This window comes from Crocodylus siamensis, chromosome 2, assembly GCF_052110815.1.
Source record: "Crocodylus siamensis isolate JL-2025a chromosome 2, ASM5211081v1, whole genome shotgun sequence".
Taxonomy (NCBI): Eukaryota; Metazoa; Chordata; order Crocodylia; family Crocodylidae; genus Crocodylus; species Crocodylus siamensis.
The window spans coordinates 52,537,632-52,553,253 of NC_143396.1; positions in this window are offsets into that span (position 1 = coordinate 52,537,632).

A 15,622-nucleotide genomic window follows, 5' to 3' on the forward strand; every position below is an offset into this window, starting at 1 on the left:
TGTCTTCTAGTCTAAACCACTGCAGGCATGTGCCTGCATTTCTGGGATGTCTGTCTGGTTATAAACTGGTTTAGCTTAGCCAAGTTAGACTAACCTACAAAGACTGAATCAGTTCAGGCTCAGGCCTTAATTTTGAATATCTATCCCTAGCCTAAGTGTTTTCAGTGTTGGTGCTTCACCATTATCTATTCCTAAATTGAACTGCAGGCAGTATTTTTCAGATAAGCAAAGCTCAAGATTTTATTGCTGGCCTCTATTTCTTACCTTAATGATTAACTCATTTTTTTCCTGCTGTCATCTACCAAAATAACTTTATTTTCCATGTTTGAGTCAGATTTTAGTTTCTTTGAGCTAATCAAGGCTCAAAGTATGTAATTTTGTTTTTCTGTTGTTGCTCTCCTCCACATTTTCAGAGTATATAATCACCCTGAAACTGGCTTTGCTGCCAATAAGAACACTAGGAGTCTCATTTATGAATTGTATTGTCATTCCAGCAGTTATCAACTATTAATTATTCTTATTTTTTTGAAAACAAGCACACACATAGAACTGCTTCTTCAGAGGGTGCCTATATTCTTTTTACTTCCATTTGTCTTCATCAGCATGCTATTGCACAGAAGTTTAAATGTTATCACAAGTTTTAAAAAGTGGTCTTTAGTGCTTGGCAAGTACAGTGATGGGGTCCGAAACAGAAAGCATGCTCCTCCTCTCCCAAACAAGACAGGCAAATTGTGATTTTAAGTTGATAAGATAAATGTAATTCCTACTGGATCAATCAGAAATATGTTCTCTTCCAAATCACCTGATTTTCTGCAGTTGACCTGAGTCTGCAGTTGACCTGAGTGCCCTGAGATCAATATGCTTCTGCTGCAGTACTGCAACAAAATACAAATCTCAGTGCATCCAGCCACCAGATGATGGATTGTGTTAAGTCCTTTGCCATTTAGACTTCAGTTGGCTGATACAATAGGCACCACTAAAAAATAAACTTATTATGTCACTTGTAAACTATGCTTCTTTTGCTGCTCTCTAATGGATTCCTAAGAATTATATACATCTAAGTATGAACATTAATAAAAGGATTGTGCCAGGCAACATCATAGATTTCATAGATTTCACAGACATTAAGGCTGAAAGGGACCTTGGAAGATCTCGAGTCCAGCTGCCAACCCCTGGTTACAGGGGAACCCAGGACACACACACACAAAAATTTACTCCTTTTAGGATGCCAGAGGGATGAGGAAGCATGCCTATGTGGTTTACCAGCCGTGTTTATCTACAGCTGGGGCTGGGTGACATCAGCAGGAGATGCCATCTGGCAAAGACAAAAGCCAGCTCCAAGGACTGGAGAGTGAGAATGCCGGGAGCTGAAGAGGCTGCACCCAGCACTGGCAGGGATTGGATGAGCCAATGCAGAGGCAAGCGGCAGCGGCAGCAGGGGCTGCAGGAGGAACCCTCACCGGTGGTAGCCAGCGTTGGGATGCTGAGCTAGAGGCAGCTCAGGGAAGAGCTGAAGAAAACCCGAGCTGGAGTAGAAGCATGGAGCCAAGTCAGGGAGACGTGCTCATCTAGGGCACTTGGCTAAAGAGGGAAAGAAGGGCTGCTAAGGCCAACGGTTTCCCCTACTCTTTTCTTTTTTCTTCTCCCTTCACACTCCCTTCCTTCTTCCTTACTTTTAGATTTCCCTTGTGTGTGTTCCTGGTCTGCCAGTGTGAATCCCTTGTCTTCTTCTTCATTATATTTCTTTTCCCTACTTAGCGTAGGCTTGCTCATTCTTCTTGTGCTGGGTCTTATGCCTGGATGTTTCTACCAGAATGTGCAGATGGCGCGAAGACACAGCAGTGACCAGCAGTGTCCATTAGGACCACCAGGGTATCAGAAGGGACATCTTCAGAGGCATAACATCCAGAGACCCCCTCCAGGTCCAGTCGGCGACTAGGAAGATCATCCAAAGATAAGAAAGCATAGGAATCTGAGGCAAATGTCACCAGAGGGCAAGCCATACAAAGATCTTGAGGCTTATCTCAAGGATTGGTGTATGGATGGGGTGTAGGGGAGGCAGAGCCCCATGTACATCCACCAAGGGATGTGACAACTCTGAAGGTATCCTCAATGGGAGCCCCCTCCACTGAAGATCTATCCAAAGTCATGGCAGGAGAGTTTGGGGGTCTCTCCGGAAGTGATCAAGGACTTCCTTGGGGTTCACCCAAAGTTACTTAGAATCCAAGACCAGGTGCACACACCAAGGCAATGTGGAAGCAGATCATTGAACGGAGATGGGCACAGCTTCCAAGGGAGGTGGTGCTGTCCCCTTCCTTGGAGATATTTAAAAGGAGATTGGACAGACATCATCTGACCCCAGCACTCATTCCTGCCCAGGGCAGGGGTCGGACTCAATGATCTAATAGGTACCTTCCCACACTAACATCTATGAAACTATAAAACTATGAACTTGTCATCCCTCGGGATGCTCTGGTGAACAGACGTTCCCCCAGATACTGATGTACACCCCTTATATAGGCAGCCACCAGGTCACCCCTGAGCCTGCACTTTTCCAGGCTGAGAGTCCCATGGCTCTCAGCCTTTCATCATAAGGCTTGATCTCTTGCCCTCTGATCATGTGCATGGCTCTCCTCTGGACTCTCAAGCTTCTCCACATCCTTTTTAAATTGTGAAGCCCAGAATTGGATGCAGTACTCCAGCTGCAGCCTCACCAAGGCCGAGTACAGTGGGAGTCTGACATCCTGGCATTTACTTGAGAATCATTTATGGATGCAAGCCAGAGTTTTGCTCACTGTGCCCATCTGCATTTGATTATCTGCTCCCATGCAGCTTTAACATATATGCCTGGTTTTGAGCATGATGGGACCTCGTACAATCCTGGAAGAGCCTCTTGGTCACTTCAGGGGAAACCCCAAAGCTCACCTTCCATGGCTTTGGATGTATTTTCAGTGGTGGGGACTCTCGTTGAGGGGACTTCCAGAGTTGTCACATCCCCCAGCAGATGTACATGGGGCTCCACCTCCCCTACACCCTGTCCATATGCTAGCCCTCAAGACAAGCCTCAAAAACTTTGTGCGGCTTGCCCTCCGGTGATGTCAATTCCAGCTCTTCATGCTCCTCATGCTTTTGTTAGTCCAACCTTCTTATTGTCTTAAGCCAGGGTGTCTGGATGTCCTGCCTTATCCCAGTCAGGGTCTTTCATGGCTCTTTGCTGAGCTGCCTCGGGTTGTGCACTCCCGTGCTGCTTGCCGCCAGTGCAGGACATCTCCTCTGATTCTGTCAGTGCTGATGCCAGCCTCTGCATCGGGTCTTCCTGCTTCTGCCAGTATTGGATGCACTCAGCGTGGGGGATCCTCATCGCTCCTCTCACTCCCGGCATCCCCACTCTCTCCCTCTCGGAGCCTGTTTTTGAATTCACCAGGCAGCGTCTCCTGCTGACGTCACCGGGCTCCAGCTGTAGATAAGCACAGCTAATGAACTGCATAGGTCTTTCTTTTGTCTCCCTGGATTGTCAGTGTCCTAAAAGGGGTACGTTTTCTTCTTTTATGGGGTTGTGTTCCCCTTGTCCCGGGTTCCCCAGCAGGTGGGGCTCCTTGCTCCCTCATGCTTGTATCCCCATGACACTCACTTTACCAACTGCAACATTGCATTGGTGGCTCATATTCATCTTGTGGTCAATCATGATCCCCAAGTCCCTTTCAGCCGTGGTGCTACCAAGCGTAGCACTGCCAATCCTATAAATGTGCTGCAGGGTTTTTTTTCCCCAAGGTGGAGTACCTTGCATTTTTTGGTGTTGAACACCATCAGGTTTTCATCTACCCATTTCCTGAGCCTATCTAGGTCAGCCTGGATCACCATCCTGTCCTCAGTTGTGGACACTTTACCCCAAAGTTTGGTGTCATTGGTGAACTTGGCCAATCCACTTCTGATACTAATGTCCACATCATTAATCAAGTAGTTAAAGAGTATAGGCCCAAGGTTGGAGCCTTGGGAGACCCCACTGGTCATGGCATACCACAATGATTTACTTTCACCAACTACCATGAACAAGTGGGGCAGGCAGTTCTCCAAAGACAGCCTGTCTGAAGAAATGGAAAAAAAACATGTTCTTTGTGGGAGTGTTAGCTATAATTGGAGAAGAGAACAAATTAGAGTTAAGGGACATTAAGCTGGAACTAGCATAGTAGGCTGTACATTAGGTGGTTCTTATGCTTAATTTGGAGGTTGGAAAGGAATGCTTATTCACAGTTTTGAGGGAACAAACAGTATTCCTGCTTTTTTAATCCGTGAGGCCATCATAGCAACATAAATAACATTTTCTGAAAAAGATATGCAGTTGAAAACACCCATAGTACTTCTGATTCCTCTTCTGAGTACCTCTGCTGTCCTGCCAGGTACCTGACTCTTGGTCCTGGCTGCCTGTGTGGGCCCCAGGGGTTTCATGCACCCCTGAGCCTAGGGGATTGTGACTTATGGAAAATTCCAATCTATAACACTGGGAGAATGCCAGCAGCACTTAGGGTGCCTTCAAGTCCACTTTATGGATCCTCCAGGTCAACTCAAAAAAGTGTGGAGGGCTTGGGAGTTTGGCAGGCAGCCATTCTTTCCTGGAAGCAAGAATGCCCCTGAGGTGCATCTATCTCCCAGCCTTCCTGCCCTCCTCTTGATCAACCAATTTTCAAGGCTGGGGCCACAGAGACATGCTTGAGTTTACCTCAGGGCTGATGATAGACAGTGCTCTTCTTCCCTCCCTGCCTCCAAGAAAGAGGGAGGCAGGGAGAACAGAGGACTGGTGGATATTGGGCATTCTCACACCTGAGAGAAGCCTACAGCCATTCAAGTTAGTGAGGCCAAAGGGAAATCTTCCTCCTGGGAATATATCTAACTTTCTTGTGGAACAGCCAGGGTTTTTTTGGAAGAAATGCCTTGAAAGACTGTACACTCTCTTTTTGTGCTGGGAAAAAGGCTTTTCTCCCGGTACCTGTTGACAATCTGTATTGAAGATTCTAACAATTATCTATTTGAGGTCCTTGTTAAAAGAAGACAAAAAGAAAGACAAAGATAGGAAAGGGAAAAAATAGAATGGGAAAGGAAAAGGAGACAAAAGTGATAGAAGCAACACAAGGCTCAGATTCCAGGTGTTAAAGACTTAGCTGAAGCCAGTGGAGGTGGTGATGTCATCTGGGTCCCTCTCTATCTCAGTTTGATCCTGATCTCTTGGGATTTCAGGAGTGAAGTCCCAATTGTGTCTAAGCAGATCCTGGAGACCCTGTTGATAGTAGTGGATGTAATGGTAAAACTCATTCCTCTTAGGCTACCCATCCTCTTAGTATCAAATGAAACAATGATGGCAGAATAGTCCATCATCTTGTTATTTTGTTAATCTGTTAGACCTAATTTTGGGCACTGTATTTCCATTCATTGATTTGCTCCTTGTTTACCAGGCACAATCTTAGTATGGTTGTTGGTTGGTATCAGTGGGTCTAATTCAGTCTATCCTGAACTTTGCTGACTTTAGTAAACAATTTTAAGTATCCATTAATTCTTTTCAATTGATTTATGGCCAGACTTCTTTAAGACACAGTTCCCTAGTGAACAAACAAAGAAATAACCAAGGAGGGAGTTATGTTAGACTAATATTCTTCCACATGAGAATCCCAGTTGGCAGGGAAGTGAGAGTATTAGTCAAATTTAAAAGGAGCTAAGTTTTAGGAAAAGAAAATAAATTTCTGCATGTAATTAGATACTGAACATACTGGAAATATTTTTCTTAAAAGCTTGGCAGTGGTCCATTTGTATTTTATTTTATTTTATTTTACATTTTAAACAGCTTTTTTGGCCGAGAAGCCTTTAAAAAGGATTCCTGATTGTTTTCACCACCGCAGTCGGACTTTTTCTAAAGTGACCGTTTTTAATGCAGGCAAATCACTCTGAGGGAGATTTAATCTAACTAAGTATCTTAGGAACTAGCTTTGCGTTCTGGCTGAATTGAAGAGACCTCTTATCTTTCTGAAATGGTTTTCTTGAGATTCTATAGCCTGAATTCCCTTTATCCCTCATGTACCAACTGTACCTCAAAAGACCTCAAAGACATTTTGTCAGTCCCTGAGTAGAAATTCCTATTTTAAATAGTCTAACCTACTTAGATACCTTTGTTTTGCTCCTGGTCATAATGCAACCTAATGTAACATGATGTAAATGTCAGCTTGTGTTGCTGCTTTAAACAAATGATAGCTTGTGGGGTGGGCTAGGAATTAGGAGTGGTAAACAAATTAGGAGTGATATCAGTAGGTCTCTGCATTCAGGTTGATCCACAATCTAGCCTTTTCATTCTAATGTCTTCTAAACTGAAGCAATTCTGTTTTCATTTTTTAAATACTACTAACAAACATTATCAAGGACAGGTGGCTGTGACTTTGAAACAGTGAACAATAAATCTCATGGAAGAAGGTATCCTGAAATAAAGAGACGACACCTTAACAGACCCTTCCAAGGACAATTGGAAACAATGCTGCCTGAAAGATTACCTAAACAAGGTAAAAGAATTCTTTCTTGCCAGGAAAAAATGCAAGCAGTTATTACTTCTATTGGAACATTTAGGTAACAATAGTTATAGTTTTTGAACATTAAGACAAAAAGCTTATGCAATTTAATACTATGAATAAGCAAGATAAACTGATCTGATAAATAGAGCTTACTGACTCTATATCTGGAATAGCCTCAAATTTGGATTTGATGGTAGCATCTGAAATTTATTGCTCATTGATTTCAGTGGCAACCAAACTTCTATCTATATGCAGCAGCAGCTAGCCTAAGTAATGCAACTGCTTGCCTTCTTACAAGCTGGAGTAACCAGAGTAACATTTGAGCCAGGGACAACACATAGGGGGTGCACATGCACCCCCTGAGCATGGCAATGCACGCCCTACAAAAAGGCGCTGTCACTTCACCCCCCATGCCAGTGACACCACCAGTGGTGTTGGTGGGCATTCAGCGATCCACGCCGGCTGCCACTGATGCTGCCAGCAGTGTTCGTGGATGGTTGCCACCTCCCCCGCTGACAGTACTGGCAGTGTCTGTGTGAACTCCCACTTGCTCCCCCACATTCCCATTGCCATTGCTGAACTCCTGCCACCGCCATGCCCCCCCCCGCCAGCTGCCAGGGGCACATGTTGTTCATGTTTGGGTGCAATGTTAATATCTAAATGTACCCCACCTCTCTGAACATCTAACCTGCTAAAATGACAGCTGGGAAAAACAAACCCCTCTCCTCCCCTACTCCAGAGTTCTCAATCAGAGCTATAGGAAGATTACTGTAGCCAGAGACAAGTAGTGGGGAATACTAATATCTGCGTTGATGGTGGTAATTGTATCAGGAAGGGCAATAGAGCAAGTTTAAACATCAAAAACCCCCAGTTCAAATATTAAAAAACACATATCATGTATTCAAGCATTAAGTTTCAAACCACTGTGACATTTCTTAAAGTAGATTTCAAATGTAGCTGATCTGCTACATTCTCCTGGATATTCAATGGGGATGAAGCAGGTCCTTCTGCTACTGAAATAATAGAAATATAGGGCACAAAGAACAGAACATTCTATAGTTAGAAAATGAAAAGTAAACCTGGTGCAACAAATTCATGAGATATGTATGTTAGACATACACTTTATTTCCATAGGTACTAAATATTTCACCCATCTAGAAAAGAGCCAACCAATTCTCATATCATAACATATAGGACTTACAGTGGGGATAAATGGGACTTTATATGCCAGCATCATGTATATCAAAGTAGTAGGAGCACCAACTCAGAAAATCTGGCCTGAAGAACAAAACATTAACATCACCACATTATGATGATGATGCCATATGGTAATAGTGTTTCATGTTCTAGAGCAATGTCCTCACACCATGGTCCACATGAGGGAAAATTCCACAAGTTTTAACTTCTTACTTTTTAATTCTTCTATATTTTTATTCTTAGAGCTGTGGAAATAGGCTGCAAATATTAGGACTTTCTCATTACTATTGCTGACAACCCTACTCTAAAATAATAATTGCCAGATTTTCAGAATTTCTTGCCTCATAAAAGCCAGAGGAGAAAAGACTTTTTCTCGGCACAAAAAGAGAGTATACAGCCATTCAAGGCATTTCTTCAAAAAAAACCATGGCTGTTCCGCAAGAACGTTAGATCTATTCCCAGGAGGAAGATTTCCCTTTGGCCTCACTCATATTGTGTCTGCTGCCACAGACCAGAGAAAAGAATTCTGTATAAACCACTCCATACCATGGGTAGTCTTGTGAAGCACTATTAAGACACTTCTCTAAATTGCAGGTTATTCAAGGGAGGAGGATGCAACAAAATTATGGACTGCTGCCATTGGTAGGGACTAGGAGCAATGCAGCACAAGCACAAGCATAAGCTCTGTCCATCCTTACAGATTTAATAGTAGTTCTTGCACCCTTCTCTAGATTCGATGCTCATAAGCAAGTTTAAATCAGGCTAGGCTTCGCTAATGTCAATGCTAGCTACTAGCAGGCCTGGACTAATGCATAGGCAAATTAAACACATGCCTAGGGCCCTGAGCTGCAGGGGGCCCCAGTCCTTCCCTTCATGGTAGCAGCAGTGCAAATGGCCCCTTCCACCTCCCTTCACTTCCCTTCCCCTCCCCTCCACTGGCCTTGCCACCATGATGGCTGCTTCATAGCAGCGACTACAAGGCGGGTCTTGACCAGCCCAGGGCTCACAAGTTTGTATGTCTAGGGCCAACTAAAGGGTTAATCCAGCCCTGGCTACTAGAATACACTTTGAATTAGAAATTTATTTGCTAAGATTATTTTTTTCTTCTCAGGATTTCTTAAGATTGCCTAGCCAATGAATAGTTTCAATTGCAAATAAAAATGGTCCCTACATTAATGGACTTTTTGTGAACTTTTTTCCTTCCTAATGCTTTGAAAATTCAGATCAGTAAAACAACTATAACTTGAATATTTACCTAAAGCTTCAGGCCACTTCATTCAGCAAGCAAATACATATGCAAGATTTTTTGTGAGATTTCCCACACTTCCTGGTTCCTTCAGGGAAAGAAATGTTACAGAATAACTGTTTTTCACAAGATGTTGTTACGTACAACTTTTGTTCACATGAACAACTCATGCCCCTGGTGCCGGGGGGGGGGGGGCACCACAGCAGTGGGAGCATTGTACTGGTAAGCAGGGGAGCTCCCACAGACACTGCCAGTACTGTTGGCAGTGGCTGGGGCAGAGTGGGGCAAGTGCTGACCAGGGGTTGGCGACCACCTATAGCTGCTGCTGGCAGTGTTGGAAGTGGCTAGCAGGGATTGCGGACCACCCACAGATGCTGTTGACGGTGTCAGCAGTGGGGTGGCAAATAGCAACTTCTCACAGATGCTGCCAGTGGTATCGGTGGTGGGGGTGGTGAGCAGAGACCTCCCACAGTTGCTGTCAACAGTATCGGTGGTGCCTTTTTGTAGGGGGTGCACCACCATGCTTTGGGTTTACACATGCACCCCCTACATATTGCCCCATTTGTTCTTAATCCAAGATCTGCATCTTAAAAAAAAAATTGAATTACTGACATCCTCAAAAAAGACTGCACAGAAATTTGGCTCAGTTCATCAAATTCAAGTTCAAGGATTAGCCCAGTTCTCTCAACCCCAATTATTCTTGTAATTCACTCAAGTCAAGGACTTATCAGCTGTTATGCCAGTTGAGGGTTTAATATATATTATACTCAGTACCTTCATATTTATAACTAATGCTACAATTCTATGATCTTATCTATAAATGGTGATCAAAATTAGTGGCTATAAATACCCCTAGCATGGATAGATCTGACATTGCAGTGCCCCAGGGATTACTCAGTCAGGCAAGCTACTTAAGGCCACAGACAGATATTCAGTCCCCCTCTTTAACTCATGGTACTTTACATAAAGTGCCATGTGTTAGAGAACAGTCCCCCCCTCTCCCCCAACCAAACAGTTGTTCACATGTTTTGGGTTGGGGGATGATTAAGTATGACTGTACAGGCCCTTCTGGCAAGCAGGATTGAGCCTGTCTGCACTGCACCCCCACAGGTCTTGGGCCATCAGCAGGGAGGGTTGGGGAAGAGACAGGGAGTAGCTGCCAGCTGGACTTGGATCCATATTCTCCATTATTTTTAGGAATCTGGTGTAGAGAGCAGGGTACAATAGTCCTCATCTCCTTTGGAACACTGTACACTCAAAGATGCAAAGGAGAAGCTGTTCCTAAAGTTGTCGTAGAATGCAAGACCCCTGGTCTAGAAGGGGGCACCTCATGCCCTCTGAATCAATATGGATAGGGCAAAGTATATATAAACATTCCTTATTTGTATTCCAATAGCGCTCACGTTCTGTCCACACACACAAACCCTATTCCCTATAGAGGTGACATCTAAAGCAAGCCATATTTGCAATGCATGACTGTGTGTCTGATGGGGAGGGGAGGAAGTCACCTGATCCCATATTGGCAAGTCCCTCCACCCACATAAAACCTCACAGAAGTCAGTAGAACTCTTTGCAGGGGTCTGCTTCATGGTTTTCAGTGTAAGATCAGGACCAAAGGCTGTACAATTACATATCATTACTCTGTACAGGGCAGTAACAGATGACAAGGTCTCATCTATCAACCTCCCACTGGAGGAGAAATTAATGATGCAGCATCTTGGCATATTCTTAATGCAATGTGTTTATTTATATATTTACACCAGCACTGCAACAGAGGTGATCACAATCAATGAGGAAGAAAATCTCTGTTTCAGGGAGCTCAGGCAAATACTAGTGCCTAGACTGCTAGGAGCAGCTCTGTCCAGCCCCAAACATTGACTGTCACAAAGATTAAAGGCAGAGCAGACATAATCCTGTTGCTTGCAATAGTACGTTTCCTCCACAACTTTTTTCCCGTCCTCCCAAAACCTTATACCCATAGCACAAACCTAATGATGTTGCATTTCTTAAAAGACTAAAAGTTACTCACATGCTAAGATAATGAACTTGTAGGTAAGTAACAGCACCATCTAGTACCCTCTGATTAACAATACTGCATAGATTTAAATAAAACAATTCATCATAAAATGAACATCATCTTAGCCATCATAGTAGCCTATTTTCTTTTTGTATTAGAGAAACAAAGTCCTGAAACATCTGGAAAATTGGAAAATAAAAGAGGCAATTAGGGTTCAATTTAGGAACTATGTTCTATGCATAGGGAGCAGTATAGAAAAACTGTGTAAAGACAATTTTAAGTGATGTAGACAAGTGTATGGTCAAGATTCATTATAACTTTGTGTCCAAAAGTCTTTTTAGCCTCTCAGGCTTAATTTTCACTGTTATAAAAGGTGTATTTTTACTGACAGATGTTAACTATTCTTTGGTAAAATCCAAATAAAGGTATGGCATTATAGTTTTACCATGAGGCCAACAATAAGTGTTGCCCTCACTCAGTACCTGATTAAAAACCATTGGGTATTGTCTCCACTCAGATTTTTCAGAGGGGTAACCAATCTGTTAAAAAAGAACATACCTGTATCGCAATGAAGATGATCCAAAACTCAGAACTGTAAAAATGTAGGTAGAAATGATAACTTTGAATATACAAAGTCTGAAGTTAATCAGTTCAACATCCATACTTCTCTTTCTTTCTTCCTGCCCTGTAGATATAAGCCAGATTAGTTTAGGAGTTTATTGGTTGTGATGACCTGATATGTGAAAGCTGATTTGAAATGAGTTCTGAAAATGTTTTTTTCTGCAGTCCTCCTTGTCTCTTCTGTGGGTTTCATAGTCCAGCATTTTTTAAAGTCTTGTATTCTGCTCACATGAGAAGCCCCCCATTGCCTGACAGCTTGTTTACTTCAGTGGAGCACTGCTGTTCTGGAAGGAAACATGATCTCTAGGACCAATTCCTTAATGAGTTTTGAACATTAGAATTGAAACTAATAACTGGTTTCTATTTACTGGGGAAAGAATATCAAGAATGGAATATTAGGAAAAGATTCAAAAAATTGGTTTGCATGGTGATGCATTCAGGGTGATTTATATTACTATGTAAAAAGGGTGTAGTGCTTTGTATCAGTTAATGGTTTTCTAGGCTGTGTCCCCCAGTTTCTAAGTACAATGATTTAGAAAACTAAGTTTATCCTTAAGTTCTTCCAGAATAGCATTTCTTAGGGAAGGGTGTTCCCCAAAGACTTCATCAGAAAACCCTTGGCATGGGAAAGCAGGATTTTCTTTCGTTCCTTATTTCAGATAATTTCATACATGGTTCAGAAAAAGGAATGGTTTTGTATCATGTTCTTCAGACTGCCAATCAACTGGGGAAGGCAGTATGTGAGATAGAAACAAACAGTACAAAATGAGTCATGCAGAAACCGAAAGTGCTGTCAAGTGTATTCTTTAAGGGCAGGTATTTCAAAGTAGTTAGCAGGTATGCATACCTTCAGACACCCAGTTCCCACTGATTTTCAGAAGAGGCAGGAAACCTAATTCTTTGGGTAGTTTTTTGTTTAATCCTGTCATTTTTTGTAGTAACTAGTTATGTTTTTCCCAGTATACATGTATTGAAATGCATGTATGCATTAATCATTTCAGTGCCAGAAACCCTCTCAAGACCACTTCTTTTACAATATTTTCAAATAAATGCTCACTAACTTTTGGTGGAAACAGCAGCCAAAAGGAAGACAGTGATTAACAAATGTTCAAGTGTGAAGTTAAATGTTTTATACTTAGACCATATTAAGGGCACTTAAAATATGAGGCTTCTTGCAGATGTTAAAAAAAAGGTGCTTTACTTTAAACTCAGCGTGCTCTCGCACTGGGCCCAGCACATACCCAGAAGAGTCAGTGCCTTAGTTGGACCTGGCTTGCCTGAAATCTGTATAGACTGGGTGCTTTAGTGGGGCTTTTATTTAATAGCTGATTGACTCAGCTTTAGATAAAAGTGTCAAACAGCTCCACTGAAATGCCCAATTGATACTGGTGCTGTGGAGCCAGGTCAAAGTCATGTGCTGCTTCTTCCAGTAAAGTGCTTTTTTTTTTTGCTTTTTTTTTGGGGGGGGGGGGTTGGTTATAACATCTGCAAGTAGCCTGAGTATCCAGACTTTAAGGCTAGGTACAGACATTCAAAAATTCCAAGACAGAATTGATCTAAGTTACATGGTTTTCTGTAAGCAGCATAAGTTAGATTGGTAATGAAAAGAATGCACATTCACTCTTTGGAGGGGAGGGGAGGGGCAAATCTTAGACTGGGTTCTGCCATTTTAAAACCAAACTATATGTACCGAACTTCTGTTTTCTTATGGATGTAAACTGGTTTTCTGGGCTGAACTTCTGTTGTGAAATGGGTATAGCCTGGTTTCTGATCACTTGTACTGGTAAAAGTGTAATGTTTGTACCTGACCTAAAACTTGTTCTCCCTGTTAAGTGTCCTCTGAGCATCTCAAAATTATGCCACTTCATGTGAGGGTTAACTCTGGGCATTGCTGCCTAGCTTATGTTAGGGTAATTTCAATTTGCTCATTTCATCTCCATGGAGCAATCTGCAGTCCTCTGTCTCCCAGGATGCACCACTCCCAGCACCTCTCTCCACCTCATGCAGGGATAGAGCCTACATGTCCTGGGTCCTAGCTACACCCCTGGTCTCCAACCCTCTGGTGGCAAGTCAGAGCTGTGAAGACATGAAATGGCTTTAATTCTTAATATGTGACTACTCACAGCACATACTAACTTTAACACTGCTTAACTGCCCACACATTTTGTATGGTCTAAGTATAACATGTAACTTCACCCTAAATAGCAGTAAATTAAGAGGAAATTCAGTCACTTTAACAGCACCACATTGTAACTACATTCTTTGGAAGCAGAAAACAGAAGTAGTGCTGTGTTCCTACTTCTGTATGCACTATTTGTGACACCATTATTAGAAGGTGGTTTTGGTGAAGAGTTATAAAGGCAGCAGAAAGGTTTCAAGGGCAGTACATTTCCAACAAAGTACATGTCTTACAGTAGGAGACCTGAAAAGCTCTGTTTCTTTATCAAAAAGATCAGATCACTCAATTATACTAGGTACCTTTACAGGGAGAAGATTTTGAGTATTAAAAGGCTCATTAATCAAATGGAGGATGATTTAATCTTCCAGCCAATGGTGCTTGTTAAGCCAGACAAATTAAAATAGAAAATAAAATAGATTGTTAACAGTGATAGTGATTAACAGCTGGAACAAACTACCAAGGAAGTTGGGGATTCTCAATCTCCTGATATCTTCAGATCAAGCCTGGATCTAGTCAATTATATGTGTGCTTAATACACAGGTATCTATGTGAAATTTAGTATTCTGTAAGATTTTTGTGGTTCCTTTCACCCCATGACTATACTATAAACTCTGTGAATGCTTATAAGGATAGTGTACAGATGTCCATTTCTACCTGAACCAATTACTTCCTGTAGAAAAATAATCCTAAAGCTGGACCATCCAGATATTCCTCCAGCTCTATGACTGAAGGCCCTCACAGGCAGGCTCTCCAGCAAGAGAGCACTAGAGGGCTGCTATTTAGGCCACCTCTGCCCTTAGGGGAGCCCATAACTTGACAGCCTGCCCTCACACCTGCCTGGGAAGGAGGCAGGCTGTCAATAGGCAGTTGACAGCTTCTAAGTCACCCCCACAGGAGAATACCTCTGCTTTCTGCAATCCTCTTCATGTTCAGCACTCTGAAAGCCTTGCATCAGGAGCCCAGCAGCCGGCCTCACCCTGTGCTGCTTCAAGCTACCCAAAGCAGTGTGAGGAAGGCCAAGGCATTTTGCCAGGGCTACAAGGCTTCACATTGGCTGCTGCCACACAGCAGCTTGCCTTGCCCCAGTCTGCTGAAGGTAAGCTGGGCAGCAAGGTGAAGTTAGCAAAGCTGGGAATTAGACTTGGGGAGAGCCTCTGGCTCTTCTTGCTTTTAAATCACCACCTTCACCACTAAGGTGAGGGGCAAAGGGAAACTGGAGGGCAGGGAGCTAGGGTAGGGAGGTTCTCCCCAAGTGCAGGTCTGGCCCCTCCAGTTTTTAATATCACTGTGATGCCACTCAGCTGAGCAGTGGGGGGACACAAGGGGAAAACAGAGGTGCCTGCAAGCATACCATTTGTTGCTCTAAGATAAAAAGCTTGAACCTCTGTACATTTTTGTTTTCTACTGGAGAACAGTTATTCTCCTGATAGAAGTAAAATACAAGGGGGCCAATGAGTTAAACAGAAAATTCTGCTTTCCACTGGGCAGTACGATCTAGTAGGGATTACAGAGACCTGGTGGGACTCCTCTCATAATTGGAGCATAGCCATAAAGGCTATGTCCTTCACAGAAGGGATCGGGTAGGCAATGGAGGTGGGGGTGTTGCTGTCTATGTGAAGGAGCAGTACACCTCCCTACAGGCTGTTGGCCCCAAAGAAGAACAGCTTGAAAACATCTGGGTCAACCTCCAGGGGAGGCATGGTGAGAGAGGCCTGACTGTAGGTGTATACTACAGGCCGCCTAGCCAAGGGAAGGAACTTGATCTAGCATTCACCCATGAACTAATGATGCCATGTGTGCATGGGAAATGGTTG